The following is an 11,811-nucleotide window of genomic DNA, read 5'->3' as shown; positions in this document are numbered from 1 at the left end:
CATACCCTACGCTCAAGGCTAGTGGCACACGTAACATTGCGTCGGCGGTTAATGTTCATTAACCATGAACATCTTAAACAGCAATGGGCACGTAACTACTTTTTTGGACTGCTGAATGGCAAAAGTAGCGTTTTCGGCCAAGTCCCGATTCAAGCTTTCATCGGGGACCACGAGAAATACGGGCACTGCAAAGAACTCGTGACGTCACACTAGTCGATTTGTCCGCCACACCTGGCGAACGCTTAGTCCCGTGCTGGGCCCGCGGGAAATCAATATGTACTTGTAAAGGAACCCACTAAACGTCTGAACTTTGTTGTATCCTATGGAAAGGTTGCTTGCATTTAAACGCGCAGTCAAGAATTATTAAGATCGTTTCAAATACACTGACGGGAAAAAATCGCGACACCAGAAAATAATTAATGTAGAGTAATGAAATTTCGGGAATACATTTGTCTGAGTAACATATTCAAGCGATTAACATTGCAGGATCACAGGTTAATGTAAGCGCCAGATGAGCAGTTATGAATGTGAAATGCTGGTACATTAATAACCGGTGCAATCCCCAGAGTGTTGAATACCAGCATCAGACGTATAAGCGTTGTGGTACAACTGCCGGATGTCAGTTTGTGGGACTGAGTTTCATGCATGTTGCACTTGGTCGGTCAATGCAGAGACGGGTGATGCTGGTTCTGGATGTCGCTGGGGTTGTCGTCCGACGACGTCACATGTGTGCTCGATTGGAGACAGATCTGGTGATCGAGCAGACCAAAGTAACATGTCGACACTCTGCAGAGCATGTTGGGGTACAACAGCGATATGTGGGCGAGAGTTATCCTGTGGGATGCTGCTAGTGAACAGGTAAAATCACCGGACTGACGTACAATTTTGCAGTCAGGGTGCGTGGAACAATCTCGAGAGTGCCCATGCTGACACACAAAATCGCAGACCATAACCCGAAGTGTAAGTCCAGAGTGACTAAGACAGGTCGTCAACAGGCCTCGTCCTAGCCAATAGACGGCCATCACTGCGACCGAGGCATAACCAGCTTTCATCAGAAAACACAACAGATCTCCATCCTGCCCTCCAGTGAACTCTGGCTTGACACCACTGAAGTTAGACATGTTAATTCTTGACATTAAAGAAAGCTTACCGGACGATTCGCTAACTACATCATTTATTCGTAAACAAACAATGTTGGGTCCCGTCCATGCTGTAACTTTAATGTAATGATGTAACATATCTAACCTGGCGACGTGGCTTCTAGGGTACGAAACCGGCCGTTAAAATAAACAAATTATTTACAAGAAGAGCCAAACGGTCATTATTCGAGATGTCTAATTATGACTATGATTCTTCCTCATACAGGGTGGTGCGTAGCAAAGATGTTGTTCGTACATTCGTTTCACAAGCTGCAACTTGCACCATATTTAATCACACGATAATGCTAGCCCTTGGAAAGAAAAAATTGCAATTATTAGTAAGTTATGAATGAGTATAGTGACAATAATAATGATCTTGTAGAAGTAATTTAGTTTCGCGACCGAAACACAATTGAACCCCTTTGTTTTTACCCCTCACAAAATTACGGTTTACCCTTCAGGAAGTAATCACTCCCCGATTGGGAACCAATGAACTAACTTCACATGCCATCGTATGACAATACCCAATTACACGTGGCGCGGACTTCGAAAAACGGCGCGTAGGACTGTTGAGGAAGCATGCCTGATACGCCACCTCCTGAGAACGGATATCTGTTTATTCTTTCGATATTCAGCAGTTCTGAGGATTCTGTATCGATAATAGTGCCGAATTTGTATGGCATCATATGACATGCACTGGCAGTGGAGGATATATAAAGAGTGTCGGGAGAACGTGGAAAACAGTGCAGTCATTCTCATAAGGCGGATACGGACAGATTTATTTGACGTCTAAAAGGACATCCTCATTGGCTTTCGGCCCAAGGATGGAAACATTTCTGAAAAGACTAAGTTTATGAACTGTTCGCCTGCCGCAGTGGTTAAAATGTGACGTACATGGAAAAATGACGCCTTCCAAAACCAGCACGAAAGCAACTGTGGTGCACCATAGACTCTGCAACTGTTGAGCAACTAACCGCCTAGATGAACGAAGGGGCTACCGAAAGTGTCTCTTCAATGACCGTCCAGCGATAGACCTAAAATCACTTACCTTGGTTGAAAAATGGGTCCAATATTCAGGAACAAACATTTTCAATGCATTGTCAGCAACCATTAAAAACTTGGGCTTCGGATGAAGCACAGTTTAAACAGAGTTTGAATTACTTTTTGATAGGCAACTCCTTCTACTCCGGCCATGCTGATTTAAGTTTTCCGTTATTTCCCTAAATCGCTCCAGGAAAATGACGGGATGGTTCCTTTGAAAGGTCACGGCCGACTTCTTTCCCCGTCCTTCCCTAATCCGATGAGACCGATGACCTCGCTGTCTGGTCTCCTCCCCCAAAACAACACAACCCAACCTTCTACTCGATAGATGAATATTTCAGCAAGGACTGTTAGACCAACTTAAGTAAAACCATCTGTTAGATTCCAGTTTTGACAGTTCTTGGTCACAGCAGTCAAGATTATGTATTTTGTGTATGACAAATTTACTAAACGCAAATAACAATACTGACAGTATACTAATTCTGTAAATATAGGAGTTCCACTTTACTGTAATATATTCACATATTTTTGCAGTTTCCTGACATATGGTCAGGGAAGTTAGTATTATATGCAAATGTTCTATGTCTTTCATATTGCACTTCCTGACATGTTACACACTCACGAGAATCATCTCATTTTTGGCTCTATGGAACGAAAACTGAATCTAATCTAAAATTTGTTGCGTATGGGCCTCCGCAGCAGGAACCTGGTTCATAGACCAATGATGACTGCTGTTCATCGGTGACGAAGGCTCGAATTTGCACGCCAGTACTACAACTGGACGTTCAATGAGTGGCGAAAAGTGGCATTTTCAGATGAATCAGGTTTTATGCTCCATCAGACAGATAGCCGTTGGCGTGTACGTCCCTACAACAATCGTCGGAAAGGTTCAGGCCGGAGGGGAGAGCGTTATGGACTGGGGAATAACTTCGTGGCAATCCCTGGGTGATCCCTTCATTCTGGAAGGCACAGTGGATCAACAAAAGTATGCATCTCTCCTAGGGGACCATGTCCACCCTACATGCCGTTTGTTTTGTCCTCGGCACGATGGTGTTTGCCAGCAGGACAGTGCAACGTCTCAGTGTTCGTGCGTGGTTCGAAGAGCACCAATATCAATTTACCGTACTTCCATGGCTACCAAACTCCTCGAATTTAAACCCAATCGAGAATCTGTGGGTCCATCTCGATCGGGCTATGTGCTCCATCGATCCTCAGCCGAGAAACCTAGCGCAGCTGGCGACGACATTGGGGTCGGCATAGTTCCACATCTCGTCGCTACCTTCCGGAACCTCAGAGACAATCTTTGTGCCGTCTCGCAGCAGTCCGCGCTGCAAAAGGTGGCTAAATTTGGAAATTTGGCCGTTTACGGTAAAAGGTGGCCATTTAGACTTTTGACAGGTGGTCACGTTAATGTGACTGGACCGTGTAGTGGAGGCTATAAACTGGAACCGCTTGTCATAGTAATGGACATATAGACAGCCGCGTGTCGTGTATTTTGCGTGAATTTCATAAAATACTGAAGGACTGTTGGCAATGGCCTTCAAAAAATCTTTTGCCTGTAATATCTTCAGTATACTGCATTTTAGAACTGACTGTTCCGTTGAAAATTGTAAAGGTGGACTACTGCTTGCACGAAACGGTCCTCTGTATTCCTCTGGTACTGAGATAAAAAGTATGCAACTTCTGCCACGATTCTGTTCTTCGTTCCTCGCAACGAATTAAAAACTTTTTCCTGGTTGTTGTAGTGTACGGTACTATTTCTAGCGATACAGTAAGAAGTATTTAAAAGAGACATATCAGTAGAAGAAGAATGCAACGCTCATAAAACATAGTGAGAAGAATGACACAGCGACGGCATGCGGTTGCAGTTCGTATTGAAGGTCAGCGGTCGTATAAGTTGCCAGCTGCCAGGAAGGGTACTCAAGTCAGAAGCCTTCCATTGTCTGCATCTCGTACTTGCATTCGCAACTGCTACTGCTGTTCAGCTTGGATAACAAACTTTGTTGTTGTTGTGGTCTTCAGTCCTGAGACTGGTTTGATGCAGCTCTCCATGCTACTCTATCCTATGCAAGCTTTTTCATCTCCCAGTACCTACTGCAACCTACATCCTTCTGAATCTGCTTAGTGTATTCATCTCTTGGTCTCCCTCTACGATTTTTACCCTCCACGCTGCCCTCCAATACTAAATTGGTGATCCCTTGATGCCTCAGACATGTCCTACCAACCGATCCCTTCTTCTGGTCAAGTTGTGCCACAAACTTCTCTTCTCCCCAATCCTATTCAATACTTCCTCATTAGTTATGTGATCTACCCATCTAATCTTCAGCATTCTTCTGTAGCACCACATTTCGAAAGCTTCTATCCTCTTCTTGTCCAAACTATTTATCGTCCATGTTTCACTTCCATACATGGCTACGCTCCATACAAATACTTTCAGAAATGACTTCCTGACACTTAAATCTATACTCGATGTTAACAAATTTCTCTTCTTCAGAAACGCTTTCCTTACCATTGCCAGTCTACATTTTATATCCTCTCTACTTCGACCATCATCAGTTATTTTGCTCCCCAAATAGCAAAACTCCTTTACTACTTTAAGTGTCTCATTTCCTAATCTAATTCCCTCAGCATCACCCGACTTAATTAGACTACATTCCATTATCCTTGTTTTGCTTTTGTTGATGTTCATCTTATATCCTCCTTTCAAGACACTGTCCATTCCATTCAACTGCTCTTCCAAGTCCTTTGCTGTCTCTGACAGAATTACAATGTCATCGGCGAACCTCAAAGTTTTTATTTCTTCTCCATGAATTTTAATACCTACTCCGAATTTTTCTTTTGTTTCCTTTACTGCTTGCTCAATATACAGATTGAACAACATTGGGGAGAGGCTACAACCCTGTCTTACTCCCTTTCCAACCACTGCTTCCCTTTCATGTCCCTCGACTCTTATAACTGCCATCTGGTTTCTGTACAAATTGTAAATAGCCTTTCGCTCCCTGTATTTTACCCCTGCCATCTTTAGAATTTGAAAGAGAGTATTCCAGTCAACATTGTCAAAAGCTTTCTCTAAGTCTACAAATGCTAGAAACGTAGGTTTGCCTTTCCTTAATCTTTCTTCTAACATAAGTCGTAAGGTCAGTATTGCCTCACGTGTTCCAGTGTTTCTGCGGAATCCAAACTGATCTTCCCCGAGGTTGGCTTCTAATAGTTTTTCCATTCGTCTGTAAAAAATTCGTGTTAGTATTTTGCAACTGTGACTTATTAAACTGATAGTTCGGTAATTTTCACATCTGTCAACACCTGCTTTCTTTGGGATTGGAATTATTATTTTCTTCTTGAAGTCTGAGGGTATTTCGCCTGTTTCATACATCTTGCTCACCAGATGGTAGAGTTTTGTCAGGACTGGCTCTCCAAAGGCCGTCAGTAGTTCCAATGGAATGTTGTCTACTCCTGGGGCCTTGTTTCGACTCAGGTCTTTCAGTGCTCTGTCAAACTCTTCACGCAGTATCATATCTCCCATTTCATCTTCATCTACATACTCTTCGATTTTCATAATATTGTCCTCAAGTACATCGCCCTTGTATAGACCCTCTATATACTCCTTCCACCTTTCTGCTTTCCCTTCTTTGCTTAGAACTGGGTTTCCATCTGAGCTCTTGATATTCATACAAGTGGTTCTCTTATCTCCAAAGGTCTCTTTAATTTTCCTGTAGGCAGTATCTGTCTTACCCCTAGTGAGATAGGCCTCTACATCCTTACATTTGTCCTCTAGCCATCCCTGTTTAGCCATTTTGCACTTCCTGTCGATCTCATTTTTGAGACGTTTGTATTCCTTTTTGCCTGCTTCATTTACTGCATTTTTATATTTTCTCCTTTCATCAATTAAATTCAATATTTCTTCTGTTACCCAAGGATTTCTACTAGCCCTCGTCTTTTTACCTACTTGATCCTCTGCTGCCTTCACTACTTCATCCCTCAAAGCTACCCATTCTTCTTCTACTGTATATCTTTCCCCTATTCCAGTCAATTTTTCCCTTATGCTCTCCTGGAAACTCTGTACAACCTCTGGTTCTTTCAGTTTATCCAGGTCCCATCTCCTTAAATTCCCACCTTTTTGGAGTTTCTTCAGTTTTAATCTACAGGTCATAACCAATAGAGTGTGGTCAGAGTCCACATCTGCCCCTGGAAATGTCTTACAATTTAAAACCTGGTTCCTAAATCTCTGTCTTACCATTATACAATCTATCTGATACCTTTTAGTATCTCCTGGGTTCTTCCATGTATACAACCTTCTTTCATGATCCTTAAACCAAGTGTTAGCTATGATTATGTTGTGCTCTGTGCAAAATTCTACCAGGCGGCTTCCTCTTTCATATCTTAGCCCCACTCCATATTCACCTGCTATGTTTCCTTTTCTCCCTTTTCCTACACTCGAATTCCAGTCACCCATGACTATTAAATTTTCGTCTCCTTTCACAATCTGAATAATTTCTTTTATTTCATCATACATTTCTTCAATTTCTTCGTCATCTGCAGAGCTAGTTGGCATATAAACTTGTACTACTTTAGTAGGTGTGGGCTTCGTATCTATCTTGGCCACAATAATGCGTTCACTATGCTGTTTGTAGTAGCTTACCTGCATTCCTATTTTCCTATTCATTATTAAACCTACTCCTGCATTACCCCTATTTGATTTTGTGTTTATAACTCTGTATTCACCTGACCAAAAGTCTTGTTCCTCCCGCCACCGAACTTCACTAATTCCCACTATATCTAACTTCAACCTATCCATTTCCCTTTTTAAATTTTCTAGCCTACCTGCCCGATTAAGGGATCTGACATTCCACGCTCCGATCCGTAGAACGCCAGTTTTCTTTCTCCTGATAACGACATCCTCTTGAATAGTCCCCGCCCGGAGATCCGAATGGGGGACTATTTTACCTCCGGAATATTTTACCCAAGAGGACGCCATCATCATTTAATCATACAGTAAAGCTGCATGTCCTCGGGAAAAATTACGGCTGTAGTTTCCCCTTGCTTTCAGCCGTTCGCAGTACCAGCACAGCAAGGCCGTTTTGGTTATTGTTACAAGGCCAGATCAGTCAATCATCCAGACTGTTGCCCTTGCAACTACTGAAAACTCAGCTGCCCCTCTTCAGGAACTACACGTTTGTCTGGCCTCTCAACAGATACCCCTCCGTTGTGGTTGCACCTACGGTACGGCTATCTGTATCGCTGAGGCACGCAAGCCTCCCCACCAACGGCAAGGTCCATGGTTCATGGGGAGGGAGGGGGGGGGGATAACAAACTTAATAGAAAAAAAAAGGCGCACCACGAAGGAATTATCGGAATGGGACGAAAATCGGTAGATACGAAGTCATGTACAGACAGGTTTGTATCGCACAGCTGTCTGGGACGCCTATAGACACATCTTCGGCCTGGAATCTCACTGACTGGAGTAGAATTGTCTTCAGTGATGAGTCTCGCTTCGAACTGAGCACCGAAGACCAGCGAATTCGTGGCTGGAGATGTCCTGCAAAACAGTGGTATACTAACTTGAGTGTTGCCCGCCGTACGGCCCGATAACCAGGAGTGATGGTCTGGGGTGCCACTTCTTTTAAGAGCAGGACACCTTTGGTTGTCCGTCGCGGCATCCTCACAGCACAACGGTACGTTGACGATATTCTACACCCCATTTTGTCACCCAGCATAGCAAGCTATCCTGAGCTTACAAATCAACAAGATAACGCTCGCTCGCACACGGTGAGAGTTTCTACTGCTTGCTTCCTGCTTGCCAAAACCTGCTTTGGTCAGCAAGGTCGCCAGATATCTCCACAGTTGAGAACGTTTGGAGCATTATGAGCAATGTTCTCTGGCCTGCTCGGGATTTTGACGGTCCTACGCACCAGCTGGACAGAATCTGGCACGGTATCCGTCAGGAGGATATCCAGCAACTCTGTCAATCAACTCCAAGCCGAATGACAGTTTGCACAAGGGCCAGAGGTGCACCAGCGTTCTTGACTTGCACAATTTGTGGAGCTCTATCTGTTGTTTGTCGGTATATGCACAACATATCTATCGATTTCAGACCCATTGCAATAATTGATTTGTGGTGCAATGTCCTTTTTTGTCTTAGAGTGTATTTCAGTTAGTTTGCGTGAGACGGGGAGCAGTATCTCGCTTTTGAAAATAATGGAGTAGAAAATCAGTTATCTCCTTGTTGAAGGAGCGCTTATGGTGACACATACTTGTACCGATTTTGAGCAACGCAGGAAATAATGACCGATGTTGGAAATCACCTTCTGCTGGCGACGAGTACATTGCCTTGACCACTGAAACATCCCGCTCTGTGAAAAAGTATTTGGTGCGTTTCTGTATCAAGTAACGAGCTTAATCTTGTCGTCTTGTGTAGGGATAGAATGATCTTATTGAGGAAACCGTTTTGTTATCCGTCTTCTTTATCTAAGCAGAGCTCATCAACTCTAGATTGCCATCCGCTGATGATTACTGTTGCTACTGCTATAATAGTCAGACACTTTGTAACGTATTTCCCGGCTTTGTCTGTCTGCTCGACCTGTTCGCTATTTTTCGCGCTAGAGCCGGTGTATGTGGGCTGGTTGTTCCCCTGGAGTCTGTGGCATGATTTCGCGGCACAATTCAAGTCCTGCTCCCCTTAGCAGATATCGCCAAAGCTGGAGGTGCAAGGCGTGTATACAGCCGATAAGGTAGTCCAGGGATCCAGGACGCAGTTCTCCACTTACAAAGGCTAGAGAAGCAGGTATGTTTCTGTTGGGTGTCAGGACACATGGGTATCGCGGGGAACAAAAGGGCGGAAGTAGCAGCCAAGGGGGCGTGTCGTGGCCCTTAGTTCAGTGTGCCATCCCACTGCATGCCATCACCTCCCTGTTGAGGTGCAGAGTCACGCGTCATTGGGGAGAAGAGTGGCTGGAAGTGGTAGACAGTAAGTTGCGTCTAGTAAAGTCCAGAGTACGGCCATTGCCTATCTCCTTCGAGCTACGCAGCCGGGGATGAGGTCCTTACTCATCTTCACATAGGCCGCAGTCCAATGATGCACGGCTTCTTGCTCTAGGGAGAGGAACCTCCAGCGTGTGGAGCTTGTGGCGTGTAGACTACTGTGCGCCACATTTTACTAGACTGTGTTTTATTTTCAGACCAGAGGGCAGCAGCTGATTTGCCGACATATCTGTCCTCTGTTTTAAGTGACATTCAAACGGATGTGGTTGGGGTTTTAAGTTTTTGTGATACGTCCAACTTGTTTCCTAAAACTTTAGCGAGGTGTACTTACTATATTAACAAAGTGACTGGCTCGCCCATGTTTTCTGTAACTGGTCAACAAATCACTTTTCCCTGTGCTGTTGTTTTAGCTCCTCTGTTGTTTTCTTTATGTTTCAATCCCAGGTTTAACACCTTTCACCGTTTCTCCGTTGGCTTAAGGCGCATGAGTTGGAGTGACTGTGTGTGTCAACGCGAGTTTGATGGAAGTGAATGCCTTTTGTAGGTTTACTCTTCACGGTGTGACAATATTTTTAGCACTTTTATCCACATTTGTTTCTTTTAATACGAGGTGTTTCAAAATGAATATACGAGTTTTAGAGCTTTGTAGCATTTATTACGTTCAATTTACAATTTTGTTTGTGTATCTGTGCGCAAAGGTAAGTGTATGAAACGACCAAGAGCGGCTGCAGAACGTGCTGAACAAGTGATTCTTTCACGCGTAGTGGCAAGAAATCAGTTCGGATGGATAGAGGTGAACTGGAAATTCCAGTGACAGTCTGTGTGGACACTTTTAAGAAGACACTTACAACTATTTCCCTGTCGTTTACAGTTATTACAATCTCTAAAGGCTACAGTTTATGGTTTAAAGTGCCAACTTTGCAAACGAAATGTTTTCTCGTTCGTGTCATTTTCAGTGATGTATCGACTTTTCACCTAATTGTGCACTTCTGGCGGTCAGAAAATGCGCACGAGATGGTACAGTTGCAACGAGACTTCCCTAAACTGAATGTTTTCTGTGCCATATCACAGCAGAAAGTTTATGGGTCTTTCTTTTTCGGTGAAGCAACTGTAACTGTTGTTCCTTATCTTTACGCGCTAGAAATATGGCTCTCCTCAATTGGAAGACGATGAACCACAGAATTTGGTTTGGTATCAAGATGGTGCGCCGCCTTACTGGCGTAACTCAATACGCGGTTGGTTAAACGACGTTGTATTCGACCACTGTATTGCCCACATGGGGCCGGAGGACAGAGCTTGTTTTGCATAACCTCCACGTTCACAGACGATCTGATGCCATGCGATTTTTACCTTGGAGGGTTCATAAAGATTATGTGTATGTGCCTCCACTACCAGCTGATCTACCCAACTACAGAATCAGCACTCTTGCCACAATTACTCCAGACACACTGGCCTGTGAAGAACTCGCCTCTCGATGTGTGACTATTGGTGTTCCAAAACACACACACACACACACACACACACACACACACACACACACACACACACACGCACGCGCACACGCGCGCGCGCGCGCACACACACACGTACGCACACACACACACACACACACACACACACACACACACACGCACAAGATGGTGTACTGACCATCGAAGGAACCGCTGTCAAACAAGCGAGCAACCACGTCCACGGTGAGTGACTCGACGGGGAGCACCGAATCAGCTGCAACGTGGAGCCAAGCGCCTTGGGCGACGATTGGCAACTGGCGGGTGACAACACAGAAAGTTGCGCCAGATGAATGAAGGAGGGACCGACCGATGCTGTCCTGGTGCCTGGGAAGCCTGTGCCTGGAGTCAATTTGACTTCCTCTTGAGTGCCCGAATACACTCCTCCCCAAGGAAACCCTCATACCTTTCAGTATACAGTAACAGCCCCCATTGCTAGTTACGCATTTTTTTGTCGTCCTACCGTTATTTCTTTTAAACTTGTACAAGTTTGTTTCTTTAAGACAGTGCGCTACACTTTTGACTATTTACTCGCAGGAAATAGCACAGGCGCTCATGTTTACTAAGAGCTGCGTAGCTCTCATTGGATGGCGTTACATCTAGAGTTTTTGGGAAATTCTGTGGAAGATTAATTTTTCCATTGTTTACAGATTTGCCAATTCATAGGATTAAGGATAGCACCACATTGTTCTTATTTTCTGTTTGCTATTTTTGTTGCTTGTTAGCGGCTGCCTACCTGACATTATTCTATAACGTAGTGGATAATGAAACTGATGTCAGTTCTTTTAAGGCTATTGTGTCCAGCAAATTCTGTATATGTGCCTGCTTTACGTACTTGCGCCTTGGACTTAGTTTGATCTATATAAATTTTAAGTGCGAAGGCAGTCTTACGGATTTCAAGTCATGATTTCAGTGCTTACAGTTTTTTTTTCTCTTTTGAGGAATGGGAGCTACAATTCAATTGCGCCATTCATTCCAGAGTAAAGTTATCGCTCTGCAGCCGAGTGTGCGCTGGTGTGAAACTTCCTGGCAGATTAAAACTATGTAGCGGAGCGAGACTGCAACTTGGGAACTTCGCTTATTGCGGGCAAGTACTCTACCGCCTGAGCTACGCAAGCACGAGTGAGAGCCCCCTCCTCACGCTT

The sequence above is a fragment of the Schistocerca americana genome, chromosome 8, assembly GCF_021461395.2.
Source record: "Schistocerca americana isolate TAMUIC-IGC-003095 chromosome 8, iqSchAmer2.1, whole genome shotgun sequence".
Taxonomy (NCBI): Eukaryota; Metazoa; Arthropoda; class Insecta; order Orthoptera; family Acrididae; genus Schistocerca; species Schistocerca americana.
The sequence above is the reverse complement of the archived record's forward strand: the minus strand, read 5'-3'. Positions refer to the sequence as shown.